The sequence below is a fragment of the Garra rufa genome, chromosome 18 (genome assembly GCF_049309525.1).
Source record: "Garra rufa chromosome 18, GarRuf1.0, whole genome shotgun sequence".
Classification (NCBI taxonomy): Eukaryota; Metazoa; Chordata; class Actinopteri; order Cypriniformes; family Cyprinidae; genus Garra; species Garra rufa.
In genome coordinates this window covers 10,764,927-10,780,473 of record NC_133378.1, presented here as the reverse complement: position 1 = coordinate 10,780,473, position 15,547 = coordinate 10,764,927, and the positions used below count along the sequence as shown (strand labels likewise).

General features: G+C 45.8%; 1 pseudogene; it reads right to left on the bottom strand.

Moving 5' to 3' along the window:
* Positions 1–15,547, bottom strand: part of LOC141291507 (uncharacterized) — a 54,475-nt pseudogene that overhangs the window by 9,985 nt on the left and 28,943 nt on the right.

The window sequence follows — 15,547 nt, the reverse complement described above, 5'->3', positions numbered from 1 at the left end:
GAATATAAATATGAAACCCCTGCGATCGTGGACAGGTATTTCATTATGAATATAAATATGAAGTGTATCTGGCACGAAACCCCTGTGATCTTGGACAGGTATTTCAAGATATTGTATATGAATATAATTATGAAGTGCACGAAACCCCTGCGTTCGTGGACAGGTATTTCAAGATACTATATGAATATAAATAAGTGCACGAAACCCCTGCGATCTTGGAAAGGTATTTCAAGATACTGTATATGAATATAATTATGAAGTGCACGAAACCCCTGCGAACGTGGACAGGTATTTCAAGACACATGAATATAATTATGAAGTGCACGAAAGCCCTGCGATCGTGGACAGGTATTTCAAGACACTGTATATGAATATAATTATGAAGTGCACAAAACCCCTGCGATTTTGGACAGGTATTTCAAGACACTGTATATGAATATAATTATGAAGTGCACGAAACCCCTGCGTTAGTGGACAGGTATTTCAAGACACTGTATATGAATATAAATATGAAGTGCACGAAACCCCTGCGAACGTGGACAGGTATTTCAAGACACTGTATATGAATATAAATATGAAGGGCACGAAACCCCTGCGAACGTGGACAGGTATTTCAAGACACTGTATATGTATATGAATATAAATATGAAGGGCACGAAACCCCTGCGAACGTGGACAGGTATTTCAAGACACTGTATATGAATATAAATATGAAGTGCACGAAAACCCTGCGATCGTGGACAGGTATTTCAAGACACTGTATATGAATATAAATATGAAGTGCACGAAAACGTACTCGGTTACTAACGTAACCTCGGTTCTCTCAGAGAGGGAACGAGTACTGCGTAAGCGTAAGCTTACGCTTGGGGAAAATCCTTTCCGCGAGAGATATTGAAGCCAAAAAATTATCCTTAATTTTGTATTAATGTAAAACGCGTTGCCGCAGTGAGCAGACATAGGCGAGGCGTATTGCGTGCCTATTGGCTGCTCTGCAGCAACTGCAGCACCTATCGAGCGAGGCTTGGCGCGAAACCAGCTCCAATGAGGGCATTTCGCGCCTAATACGTCATCTCCCGCCGAAAGTGGCGTGATCCAAGCCTATAAATATCGCTCGAAGGCAGCTACACTCTGGTTTTTTCATCATAAAAGCGCCCAGAGCACGCGCTTGCACGGCAAGGTACGCAGTACTCGTTCCCTCTCTGAGAGAACCGAGATTACGTTAGTAACCGAGTACGTTCTCTTACGAGAGGTCTCTCGTACTGCGTAAGCGTAAGCTTACGCTTGGGGACCCCATGTAAAACGCTGTGCATGCCAAGATCTGATACCATAGACCCGAGGGCGATAGCCCGGGGTTCATATAGTGCTTGAACGTGCTTGAACGTATAAGGGGATTAGGACCCTAGAAACACTGGCTCCTGGTGTATCCGGGCAGGTAAACGACCTGGATAAACTTGGAACATGGGTCTAGATATCTGTTAATATCTAGACCGATAGCAACTTGGCCTGTAGGGCGGGAACCTCCAAGTTGTAGAATCTTATGAATGTAGACGGAGAGGCCCAGCCTGCCGCCGTACAACTGTCTTGCAAGTTAATCCCACTCGACCAAGCTCACGACGAGGCCACGCCCCTCGTGGAATGTGCTCTGACACCCAGCGGGCATTGCATGCCCTTGGACTCGTACGCCAGTGCAATAGCATCCACTATCCATCTGGATAAAGTCTGTTTTGACGCAGCCATTCCTTTAGAATGCCCGTAAAACGAGACAAACAGCTGTTCTGTCTGTCTAAAAGCAGACGTGCGAGACACATAGACTCTTAGCGCTCTCACTGGACATAAGAGTCTCGCGTCAGCCTCTTCATCCACAACCGGCAGAGCAGACAGTGCAATGACCTGTGCTCGAAACGGTGTGTTAATAGACTTTGGCACATATCCATGCTTGGGTTTGAGTATAACTTTAGAGTCGTTAGGTCCAAACTCCATGCATGTCGCGCCCACGGAGAGCGCGTGCAAGTCTCCTACGCGCTTTACTGAAGCGAGCGCTAGGAGGAATATAGCCTTAAGAGACAGATATTTTAATTCAGCCGCCTGTAGTGGTTCGAATGGTCCGCCCTTCATAGCGTCCAGCACCACAGAAAGGTCCCACGTTGGGACTGAAGGCGGTCTGGGTGGATTTAATCTCTTAGCTCCTCTAAGGAAGCATATGATTAAATCGTTCCTCCCTATTGACTGACCTAGCGTTGTCCTCGAGAACGCTGCTATGGCCGCCACATAAACTTTGAGCGTGGACGGGGACCTGCCCTTGTCCAGCAGCTCTTGTAGGAAGGAAAGTACATCTGTCACTCCACAGTCTGTGGGTGAAGATCCGCGGGCTGTGCACCAGTCCGCAAATATCGACCACTTCGAGGCATAGAGCCGTCTAGTAGATGGAGCCCTAGCCTGTGTGATCGTTGATATCACTCCTGTGGGGAGTTCATCATATATTCCCTGGTGACCCATACATGAAGGGACCACAGCTCGGGGTGAGGGTGCCAAATCGCGCCGCCCGCCTGCGAGAGGAGGTCTCTCCTCACAGGTATTGGCCACGGTGCGATGCTCGTCATCTGCATCAGCGCTGGGAACCAAGGCTGGTTCCCCCAAAACGGCGCTATTAGCAGTATTGCACACCCTTCCTCCTTCACCCTCTCTATCACCTGAGGTAGGAGAGAGACTGGGGGAAAAGCATAAAGAGGACGGCGGGGCCGCGCATGGGCTAGCGCGTCCTTGGCTTTGGAAAAGAATTCTAGACAATGAGCGTTGTCCTGAGATGCAAATAGATCTATCTCCGCTCTGCCGAATGTTTTCCATAATAGTTGCACCGTCTGAGGGTGCAGCGACCATTCGCCCGCCGGAACATTGTTCCTGGACAGTCTGTCTGGTCCTACATTTAGGGTCCCCCGCACGTGCGCTGCCCTCAGCGAGCACAGGTTGCGATGAGCCCATACCAGAAGGCGTTCTGCAAGTGCATGTAGTTTTCTGGACCTGAGACCGCCCTGGCGATTTATGTAAGCCACTACCGATATGTTGTCGGAGCGGACTAATACATGACTTCCCTTCAATAAGGGAAGAAAATATGTCAGCGCATTCTCCACTGCCATCATTTCGAGGCAGTTGATATGCAGCGATTTCTCGCGTTCTGACCACTGGCCGAACGACGGTCTGCCGTCTAGCAGCGCTCCCCATCCCGAGGTGGACGCATCCGTGGACACTACTTTCACCTTCGAGGGTCTCTCTAGAGTGACACCTGTTTGGTACCAGCCGGCTGTTCTCCACGGCATCAGGGCTGTAACGCATCTCTGATTGATCGTGAGACGGAGTCGACCGGACGCCCACGCTCGGCGCGGCACTCGCGCTCTCAGCCAGAACTGCAGTGGGCGCATGCAGAGCATCCCTAACTGTAGAACTGATGATGCTGAGGCCATAAGACCTAACACTCTTTGAAAGGTCTTGAGCGGGGCAGACTTGCTGCGGCAGAGCGCGCTCACTGCGCTCTGAACGTTCAGCGCGCGCACTGACGAAAGCTTCGTCAGCTGTCATTGCCAGCGAGTCCACTTCTATGCCCAGGAAGGAGATATTCTGGCTGGGGTTCAGCGAGCTTTTCTCCCAATTGACTTTCAAACCCAAGTTCTCGAGGTGATCGAGTAACATGGTCGTGTGTTCCCTGAGCATTGAGTGAGATTGCGCTAAAATCAGCCAATCGTCCAAATAATTCAGTATTCGCACGCCTTTCTGTCTGAGCGGGGCGAGCGCTGCGTCCATGCACTTTGTAAATGTACGGGGTGCTAGGGACAAACCGAATGGCAGGACTGTGTACTGATAAGCTTGGCCCTCGAAGGCGAATCTCAAAAATCGCCTGTGACGCGACGCTATCTGTATTTGAAAATACGCGTCTTTCAGATCCACTGACACAAACCAGTCTCCTCGGCACACTTGTGCGAGGATTTTCTTGGTTGTGAGCATTCTGAACTTTCGCTTCACTAGCGCTTTGTTCAGTTGCCTTAGATCTAGTGGTCACTTCGGCTCGTAGCAGGTGTGCTGCATCTGCCTTTATCGTGGTTTCGACGCGCGCCGTGTAACGGCGAGGGCGTCGTCGAAACTGGAGCGAATAGCCTCTCTTTATAATGTCCAGCACCCATTTTGAGACCCCTGGGAGTTTTTCCCATGCATCTATCATGTAATGCGAGGGGTGGGTGCGAAGCGCGCTCCGATCTGTTACTAACGGAGCCGCTTCGGTGTCTGTGACATGCAAGGCTCGGGGTACGCTGACCGCGGGGACTGCTTTCTCTGTGTGTATATGTGGTTGCGTGATAACGGCACATTTAACACACTCGATGCAGCTTTAAGCCGCGTATACTGGGCGTCGTCCGGTTTACAGAAACCGTAAGACCTGCCTGATGTAATATGTGTGGGCACTCTGGGGTGGGCACATATACCACATGCGAAGTCGGTGAAACTGTAGCGAATAGCCTCCTTTAATAATGTCCAGCACCCATTGTGAAACCCCTGGGAGCTTTTCCCATGCATTTACCTGTAACGCAAGGGGGTAGGTGCGAAGCGCGCTCCGATCTGTCAATAACGGAGTCGCTTCGGTGCGTTGTGACGCACGAGTGACTGTGACATTCGAGGCTCGGGGTACACTGACCGCGGGGACTGCTATCTTTGTGTGTATATGTGGTTGCGTAGTAACGGGCACATTCAACACACTCAGCGCAGCCTTTAGCCGTGTAAACGGGGCGTCGTCCGGTTCGTTTTTACAGAAACCGTAAGACCTGCCTGATGTGATATGTGTGGGCACTCTGGGGTGGGCACATTTATCACATGTGAAGCGCAGCCGATTCGGGTCGACTTTATGTGCGCGGGTTTTGTATGACAGGATGTGCTCATGTGTATGTGCATGCGAGCTACACACAAAACACCTTCGGCTATGGCCGGAACACCCGAAAATACACTCCTTTGAGGATTTAATTGGGTAGCCGTGAGAACGGCTCTTGAGTGCAGACAAGCAGGCTGCAGCGCCGGCTTGATGACTGCGGATAACGCTGGAACAGCCACATTTCTTGGAGCTGAGCGAGCGAATACTTTCGGTGGGAGTCTGGCAGCCGCGGGACTCGCGCACCGGCGTTCAACACTCCAAACAGCGTTCGCCTGCATAGAGCGAACGCACTCCTGGTTTCGTTTTTACAGAAACCGGTTGACGTGCATAATGAGGTGTCTGTGAGCACTGTGAAGCGGGCACATTTAACACTCCAAAACAACGTTCGCCTGCATAGAGCGGATGCACTGTTGGTTTCGTTTTAACAGAAACCGGTTGACGTGCATAATGAGGTGTCTGTGAGCACTGTGAAGCGGGCACATTTAACATCCCAAAGCATAGAGTTAATGCACTGTTGGTTTCGTTTTTACAGAAACCAACAGTGCATAATGTGGTGTCTGTGGGCACTGTGAAGCGGGCACATTTACCACGTGTGACGCGCAATCGATCTGAGTCGATTTTATGTGCGCTGTGTTTGTGTGTAGAGATGAGCACTGGTTAGTGGGCATATTCATACGACACATGAAACACCATCGGCCGTGGCCGGGACACCAGATAATACACTTTATTGGGGGTTTATCTGTGTAGCCGTGGGAACGACTTTTGTGTGCAGGCAAACGGGCGACGGAGCCGGTTTGTTGGCTGCAGAAAACACTGGAACAGTCACATTTCCTGGAACTGGACGAGCGAATAACTTTGGTGGGGGTCCGGCAACCGCGGGACTCGTACACTGTCGTTTTCCCAGATGTGCTAGGACGATTTCGGAGGCTCAGGTTTCAACTCAATCCTGGGCCGCGGGCCGCGTCTGGCGGGGCGGCGGCCAGACGAGAAAAACGTCAGAAAGCGTTAACCACGGGTGCCTCTCAGCAACGGTGAGAGACCATGTTACGCAGCGCTGACGCGGCTAGGCGGCGGCGAGAGCGCGGCGAAGCAGGTTTGACGTCTGACGGCAAGCTTTAGAGGGGAGGGCCGACTTAGCACGCCGTCCAGCGGAGGGCAGACATAAGTGGGCTGCTATCGCCTCTTCTGAGCAGCATGCGCGTTCCCGCTTTGGCGGGAAACGGAAATCCTCTTCCTCCTTCATGGCCCCCCTCGTCAGCGGCGTCGATGGAAGCGGTGGCATACAGCGGCCGCTTTACGTCCGGAACAGAGGCTGACGAGGTCGATGAAGCAGGCGGGCGAACCGGCGAGCTTTGTCATCTGGAGGAAGGGTCCGGGGCCCGCTGGGCACAGCGCTTTTTACGGCGCGACACCGCGCGGGCGGGGGAGCAGTCTCAGTGAAGAAGGCAAGGCAAGTCCTCAGAGTCGCCATTGGCATCTGCACGAGCCGTATGAAAGCATCTTTAAAAAGACACTTTGCTCTCTTAGAGAAACAGTGTGTATCGCAGCGGCGACACACACTGTAGATTATAAAGGATTATAAAGGATATAGGCGCCGGAAAGCGCAGCAGGAAGGCACGGAAGGCGGCGTGGCCAGCAGTTCCAATGGCTCGTCCCGCTGAGATGCTTGCAGTCGACGGCGGCTTCTTCTCCGGCTCCAGCGATGCGTGAGCTTCGCTTGAAGGATGAAAAAATCAGAGTGTAGCTGCCTTCGAGCGATATTTATAGGCTTGGATCACGCCACTTTCGGCGGGAGATGACGTATTAGGCGCGAAATGCCCTCATTGGAGCTGGTTTCGCGCCAAGCCTCGCTCGATAGGTGCTGCAGTTGCTGCAGAGCAGCCAATAGGCACGCAATACGCCTCGCCTATGTCTGCTCACTGCGGCAACGCGTTTTACATTAATACAAAATTAAGGATAATTTTTTGGCTTCAATATCTCTCGCGGAAAGGATTTTCCCCAAGCGTAAGCTTACGCTTACGCAGTACGAGAGACCTCTCGTAAGAGAACCCTGCGATCGTAGACAGGTATTTCAAGACACTGTATATGTATATGAATATAAATATGAAGTGCACGAAAACCCTGCGATCGTGGACAGGTATTTCAAGACACTGTATATGTATATGAATATAAATATGAAGTGCACGAAACCCCTGCGAACGTGGACAGATATTTCATTGTACTGTATATGAATATGAAGTGCACGAAACCCCTGCAATAGTGGAGGTATCTGAAGCAAATGGCTTTTCCCTAACTGTGCATTTGACCTATGCAAATTCTCAAATAGGTCACGCCTGCCTGGTGACGCAGTATCGATTACGCTGTACTGAAACCCCTGGAAAAAAGTGCATCCCCCTTGAAACACGCAGCATTATTCTACGTGGTGAGGTGACGTACTTTTAGCTGAAACCAGAGCCATAGAGAAACTTTTTCTATGGCTCTGGCTGAAACAAAAACATATTGCCCAGCCCACTTATTTCGAATAGCCAATAGCGTTCCTTTTATTTCTGCTCGGGCCAGAGCCGTTGAGCTCAATAAAGCCGCATTTGTAAGCTTATGACAGCCACAGACTAATAAATTACCCCACAGATTCAATATGAAACTCTTACTAAAACAAAATAGTGACCATCATGCTGAGGCTGTGTACAGTCGTGGCCAAAAGTTTTGAGAATTACATAAATATTGGAAATTGGAAAAGTTGCTGCTTAAGTTTTTATAATAGCAATTTGCATATACTCCAGAATGTTATGAAGAGTGATCAGGGGCTGTATGTATAAAGCTTCTCAGAGTCAAATTTTAGTCTTAAGTGTTTCAAAATTCTAAGAGTGACGTAATTTTACTCTTATTTCTGGACTTAAGATAAAGAGTGATTCATAAAAGTTCTTAAGTGTTAAGACTAGGTCTCAGCTCCTAAATTATTTAAGAGAGTTGGAGAGGTCTCCTAACCTAGTTAGAAGTAACACAATGGCAGCAAAAAGGAGGAAACACACACTTTGCAATACACATGTGACATATTGGAGTTATATGATGATATGGAGTTGATAAAATGATACAATCTTTAATGTATTTATTTTTGTAATTGACCAAGTAATAAGCATAATAACTTAATCCACTCTACAAATCAATGCTCTAGCTGCAATAATATGTTAGTTTGTTTATTTATTTTCACTGGAAAATTTGAAAGATTGTAAAAATGCAGCAAAGCACTGGTGATGACACAGTAAGCAGGGTCTTAAATATTGTGACACTAACCTCACCAAACACATCAGTGACCAAAAGTGATGTGTGGAGGGTTTTAATGACCTCACATTTCACTTAAACCATCAAAATATGAAAAAAAAAAAAAAAACACTGATCAATGTTGCTAACTGCTTTCAATTGAAAGTAGTTAAAACAGTCACACAATGTAGCTGATGAGGATGAGGACATAATGGTAAGTTCACTGATCTATATAATATAAATATATCAGTGGGAGAGTGTTGTAATCTAAATAAGGTTTAGTCTCAAAGTCTCAAAAGGGGGAAGGACGTCAACAAATCTAGTGACAAAATCACTAAACTGTCAACATTGGCATTGAATACAACATAATCAGTTATTAATTTTGTGTTGGTCCTCTCTTGTTTTTGCATGTGTTCATAATTTCTTCGTAGGACAGCAATGCCAAAAAATATGACACATTTTACTGCATTATTATCAAAAAATAAATAAAAGTAAAACAACTGACTCCAAGCAAATATGCAATATGCTTACAAAATCAGTAACACTTTTTTCTCTCTCTTGGCCACAACTTAAAGGCAGTTTATTGACTTTCCAACTGACCGTCAAACCATGCTACAAAACAAGAAACTTTTAAGTTTGTGGGCTTTCTTTGAGTTCTTGGAGCTGTTCACATCATTGCTCCAACTGTAAATGAGGAGACATGGATTTCAAAGCATTAATAATAATTTGTGATAATTTTCCACAATGCAAAGCATTTGTTTAAATACACTGAAATTGACACTATTAAATAGTGTCTTAATTAAATGTTTTGTATTGTAGTTCTATCAAATAATTGGTGTTGTGCTGCTGTGACTCACATGAGCAGGCTCACTATTGGCTGATTCAGAGGTCAAGGGCGGCCATTTTGTGTTTCAATCATTGTAGTCCTTAATTTACAACACTTAAGTCAGAACTTAAGAATCAGTCTCAAACTTTACTGAAAGTTGCTTTTAGATTCTTTATAAAAGTCTCCTACTCTTAAAAAAGTCCTACTTCTTACTAAGATTTTTTTGACACTTAAGTCAAAGTTTAAGACTACTCTTAAGAGCATTTCTTAGAAGTTTTATACATACGGCCCCAGATGAATAGTCCTTCTTTGCCATGAAAATTAACTTAAACCCGAAAAAAAACTTTCCACTGCATTTCATTGCTGTCATTAAAGGACCTGCTGAGATCATTTCAGTAATCATCTTGTTAACTCAGGTGAGAATGTTGACGAGCACAAGGCTGGAGATCATTATGTCAGGCTGATTGGGTTAGAATGGCAGACTTGACATGTTAAAAGGAGGGTGATGCTTGAAATCATTGTTCTTCCATTGTTAACCATGGTGACCTGCAAAGAAACGTGTGCAGCCATCATTGCGTTGCATAAAAATGGCTTCACAGGCAAGGATATTGTGGCTACTAAGATTGCACCTAAATCAACAATTTATAGGATCATCAAGAACTTCAAGGAAAGAGGTTCAATTCTTGTTAAGAAGGCTTCAGGGTATCCAAGAAAGTCCAGCAAGCGCCAGGATCGTCTCCTAAAGAGGATTCAGCTGCGGGATCGGAGTGCCACCAGTGCAGAAAAGGATGAGTGCTACCATCAGTCCTGTGTCATGCCAACAGTAAAGCATCCTGAGATGACACCGATTTCAGTCTTCTAAGTGTCCAACTTTCAGAGCTATAAGCATTATAAAATTAAAAGTCGATTCGAAAAAAAATCCTGATTTCGTCCAGAAGAACAGCATCACCAGAATTCACACATCATGGAGAACGATATTCTGCATTATTTGCATGTTTATGACAGCGCACTGTGTTTTTACAGCCAAATGAAATCTGAATATCAAACCGCAAACTATCTTTACTGCTGTAAAATACCGGCATAATTCCAAATAAATACATTATGATAAACAAATAAATGTAAGGTGATTGACAAAAACCAAGCATAATCACAAAATAAATAAAATGAGATCCACAAATAAATCTTAGAGTTCCACAAACATGAATTATATTCACAAGTAAAAAAAAATTGAATTGCAAATAAAAAACATACAAATGTTTTTTTTTATTATTATACAAACACAACTATGCCCGGCATTTATATGTGAATCGCGTACTGTGCATTTGTAGATCTGTCACAAGGAGGGTCAGAGACGTGCGGATCCATTCGCAGCATTTATTAAGAAGGCGTGGTACACATACAGGGTCAATCACCGGCAAACAACAACAACGAGGATAATCCAAAGAGTAGTCAAACACAGGCAGAAGGTCGGGGCTGGCAGCGAGAATCAAAACACGGGGAGGAGTCCAGGAATCAAACACAGAGAAAACAAACACGGAAAGAAATACTCGGAAATAATGACCAGATGGAACAATAAGACTTCGCCCCGGAAGTGTGTGTGTCTGTGGCTTAAATGCATGTGAGTAAATGTGGAACAGATGTGCGCAGCAATCAGTGCAGTGGGTAAAGAGGAGCAGGTGTATGCAGTGATTGGTGCAGTGGCTTGTGGGGAATGAAGTCCAGAATGTGTTGTGCAAGAGTTCATGATGACAGGATCAACCACATACGTGACAGAGCCCCCTCCCAAGAAGTGGCTTCCAGACGCTCTAACCACCTAATACAACCTGGAGGGTGGTGGAACAGGGGGAGGGATGGAGGGCCAGGTCCATGTAGGGGTACAGGAACTACGAACTGAGGCGGAGCCGACGGAGAGAGAAGCCATGGCGGAGGAAGGGTTGGCTCCTGCATGGGGCCGACCGACGGAGGTGGAGCCGGTGGAGCCCGAGGGAGAACCAGAGAGTCGACAGTCCTAGGTGACACAGAGGATCCGGAGGGCCAAGGCAGAACCCAAGGCTCTGGCGACCCCGGCGGAGATGGAGGTCCGGAGGTACGCAGCGGAGCCGGAGTGACAGAGGATCGAGGCTGTGCCCACGGGAGGGAGGAGTTCCACAGAGCCGGCAGGACGGAGTGACGAGGCGCAGCCGGAGGACGACCACTGACCGGGGCGGAGCCGGAGAGGATGGAGCCCGGAGGAGCTGGTGGGCCGACGGCCGACAACGGAGACGAGGGAGCACACAGCCGGGGTGGAGCTGCAGGGTCGGAGGGCCAAGGTGGAGTCCAGGACTCTGAGACTGGAGGTGATGGTGAGGGATCCTTCAGTCTGGACACCGATGGAGACTGGCAGTCCCACGGCAAGTCCTCTGCACCGAAGGTGGGATGTGGGTGAGCAGAGGGACTGTCAGGAGACAGAGGTGGCGGGACTGGAGCAGCAGGGAGGGTGGGTGGGAACCCACACAGTCCATGCATGGCCTCTGTGACCAGAACCGGGCAGACAGGAATCTCAGGACGACTGGATGGAACCAGCGGAGGCTCTGGAAGACTGGGCTGAACCAGCGGAGGCTCTGGAAGGCTGGGCGGAACCAGCGAAGGCTCTGGAAGGCTGAGCGGAACCAGCGGAGGCTCTGGAAGGCCGGGCGGGACCAGCGGAGACTCTGGAAGGCCGGGCGGGACCAGCGGAGACTCTGGAAGGCCGGGCGGGACCAGCGGAGGCTCTGGAAGGCCAAGCGGGACCAGCGGAGGCTCTGGAAGGCCGGGCGGGACCAGCGGAGGCTCTGGAAGGCCGGGCGGAACCAGCGGAGGCTCTGGAAGGCCGGGCGGAACCAGCGGAGGCTCTGGAAGGCCTGCTGAACCAGCGGAGGCTCTGGAAGCCCGGGCTGAAACAGCGGAGGCTCTGGAAGGCTGACCTCCGTGAAGTTGGCACCCCATAAAAAGAAATAATGACCAAAACTATGCCATTCGTTTGTGCTACGTTTGTGCTGATTTGTGCCGCAAAAACGAACGTTTGTGCTGGTTTGTTGTTTAAGATATTAAACATTATTTTTTTGACCGTATGACGTCACTTTCCACCCCATGTTGTCCAAATCGCTCCAAACCAGCGCAGTGCGTTTGTGCTCGATTTGTGCCCGTTTGTGCCGTTAAAATAAACACTGTATCTGTTTTCCTTCCCTAGATATAACCAAAATATTTTCGGGGCTGTGACGTCACTCTCCACCCCAGTTCCTCTAAATCACACAAAACTGGTGTCATTCGTTTGTGCTCGATTTGTGCCGGTTTGTGCCGTTGAAATGAACGTCAAATATATTTCCATTTCTTAGAAATAACAAAAAAAATTCGGGGCAGTGACGTCACTCTCCACCCCATTTCGTCCAAATCTTTCCAAACCGGTGCCGTTCGTTTGTGCTTGATTTGTGCCCGTTTGTGCCGTTAAAACAAACCTGGTATCTCCGAGCCCTTCTTAAATATAATGGGGGAAAACTACGGTGGCCGAGAGAGGCCAACGCGCTGCAGACAAGAAAACACATGCAAACAGAAAAAAACGACAATAAATTAAGAAAACATCTTCATCAGTTTGACAACACAGGCGCTGCAAATCCTCGCAACGCTAACACAAATACGGAAACGCGCTGCAAATTCTCACAACACAACCAAACTCAGAAACGCACTGCGAACACACGAGGGCACTGCAAACTAACAAACGCGCTGCATATAGCACGGTCCACAACGGAAATGTTTCAGGGGGACCTCAAAAAGTGACGAACCCATCTGGTTCACACACAGGCTGTATCCGAAATCGCCCCCTATACCCTCAAATAGTGCACTATTTGAGGGGACAGCCATTTTAAGTGGTGTTCGAAACCATAGTGGACGTTCTCGAGTGCACTCATTCAATCCCACAATGCACCGCAAAAACGAGTGTACAACCGATGTAAGCTCAACAGCTAGAGATAACCCATAATGCACTGCGAGAGTCGCGCGCTGACTGAATTCCCGCGTCTCTCCAGACGATGGCGCCCGCAGCTGATTCATCCATCTGTTCATTTTTCAACGCGCTCCTCCACTGCGTAATGCAGCGTACAACACAGGTACAAATTTGTTGTAAATTGATTATTAAATTGTTTAACCAAGGTTTATACATAAACTCCTTGACATAGTTCAAGATAAATCCTTTAATCTTACTACTCGAACTGTCCGTTTTAAATGATTGTTAAACAGTAAGCAATACTATGTAAAAGCGGCAGTCCTTCCGGTGCACTTAGTGTCCGAATTCACTCACTCGTTTTCATTCACTCCTTCAAGTGAACTGTACGAGTGGACTAATGTAGGGAATAGTGAATAGGGTATAGGGGGCGATTTCGGATACAGCCACAGACATAATCCTGACACACATATAATGCTGAAAATAATAAAAGTTTGAGAAAATCTATAACTTATTTGGTGATATTTTAGATCAAAATATCATGATGGTCAACATGGACATGTGAAATTGGCTATGTACTAATGAAAAATTATTAAAAAACACTATGTTATTTTTTAAGAATAGTGTTTTATCATATATCATGTTAACAAGAACACTTGAATTAATAACTTTAAGCTTTGAAAACACACTTTAGGACATTTTTTGTGCCTTAAGCATCTCATCAAACGTTGCAGACCCGAATGACTCGCCTACATTCCTTTAATTAACTGCGTCTTTTTTCCATATTTGTATTATTATTATCGTCATCATTATTATAATTATTACTATTATTATTAGCCTATTATTATTGTATATATTTTTATTTTCGTTTATATTCGTTTCCCCCCTTAATTTTGATCTCTTAACGTACTATATGGAAATTATACTGTAAAATGCTTGATATATGTTATATGACTTTATTAATGTATTTATGCCCGTGTGTGACCATAAATGAGCATGTTTTCATTTACAAATGAAACTATACGTGAATGATTCATTCCTCAGTGAAACAGTATAGTATTATATAATCTAGTCTATTTATTAGACGAAACAAAATAAAATATATGTTTAATTCAACCATTAAACTACATTCCAGTAAAACTCAGTCATATAGCATATGTCAAGCATTTACAGTATCATTTCCATATAGAACGTTAAGAGATCAAAATTAAGGGGGAAATGAATATAAACAAAAATATTAAAATATATACATAATAATAATAATTATAATAATGATGACGACGATGATAATAATAATACAAATACGGAAAAAGACGATCAGTTAATAGAAGGAATGTAGGCCTATTTTACTGTGTGACGATAAATGATTTCCAAACGAAACTACATGAATAATTCACTCTTCACTGAAACACTATATTTGTCTATTAATTAGACTAAATAAAATACACTATATATATTAAATTCAACCTTTGAACTGCATTCCAGTAAATATCCCAGTCATAGAACCTACATTCAAAACATTAAGTAAATAGATCGAAATGAAGGGGAAAATAACGAATATGACTAATAAAACATATGAGGTTCCCACGAATTAATATATTGTGGCCACGACATCATGTTCTCACGAGTTTAAATGTCTTGGCCAAGACAAACATAAGTGACCTTACGGTCACCGTAAAAACGTGATTGGTTGGAGCTAGAACGTGCAACGATTGGTCAGCCCCACGTGGCCGGTATCTGATTGGCTTAAGTAGAAAGTGGGTGGAGTCCATCCATTTGTGGATTAGTTTGCGTCTTGACGCTTGAAATGTTTCAAAATTCACAAATATGCGCAGTGATCTACAAATGCACAGTACGCGATTCACATATAAATGCCGGGGCAAAGTTGTGTTTGTATGATAAAAAATATTTGTGAGTATGTTTTTTATTTGCAATTCACATTTTTTTACTTGTGAATATAATTCATGTTTGTGGAACTCTAAGATTTATTTGTGGATCTCATTTTATTTATTTTGTGATTATGCTTGGTTTTTGTCAATCGCTTTACATTTATTTGTGGATCATAATGTATTTATTTGGAATTAAGCAACAATTCTAACTCTACACTCGAGGACCAAAACGTTGAAATTTTGGGTCCATGGTCTGGAAACTCCCCAGATCTTAATCCCATTGAGAACTTGTGGTCAATCCTCAAGAGGCGGGTGGACAAACAAAAACCCACTAATTCTGACAAACTCCAAGAAGTGATTATGAAAGAATGGGTTGCTATCAGTCAGGATTTGGCCCAGAAGTTGATTGAGAGCTTACCCAGTCGAACTGCAGAGGTCCTGAAAAAGAAGGGCCAACACTGCAAATACTGACTCTTTGCATAAATGTCATGTAATTGTCGATAAAAGCCTTTGAAACGTATGAAGTGCTTGTAATTATATTTCAGTACATCACAGAAACAACTGAAAGATCTAAAAGCAGTTTAGCAGCAAACTTTGTGAAAACTTATATTTGTGTCATTCTCAAAACTTTTGGCCACGACTGTAGTTTAATATATGCCGACCGCACATATAATCTGCTCCGTGTCATTGCATCTCTGGACCTTAGCCAA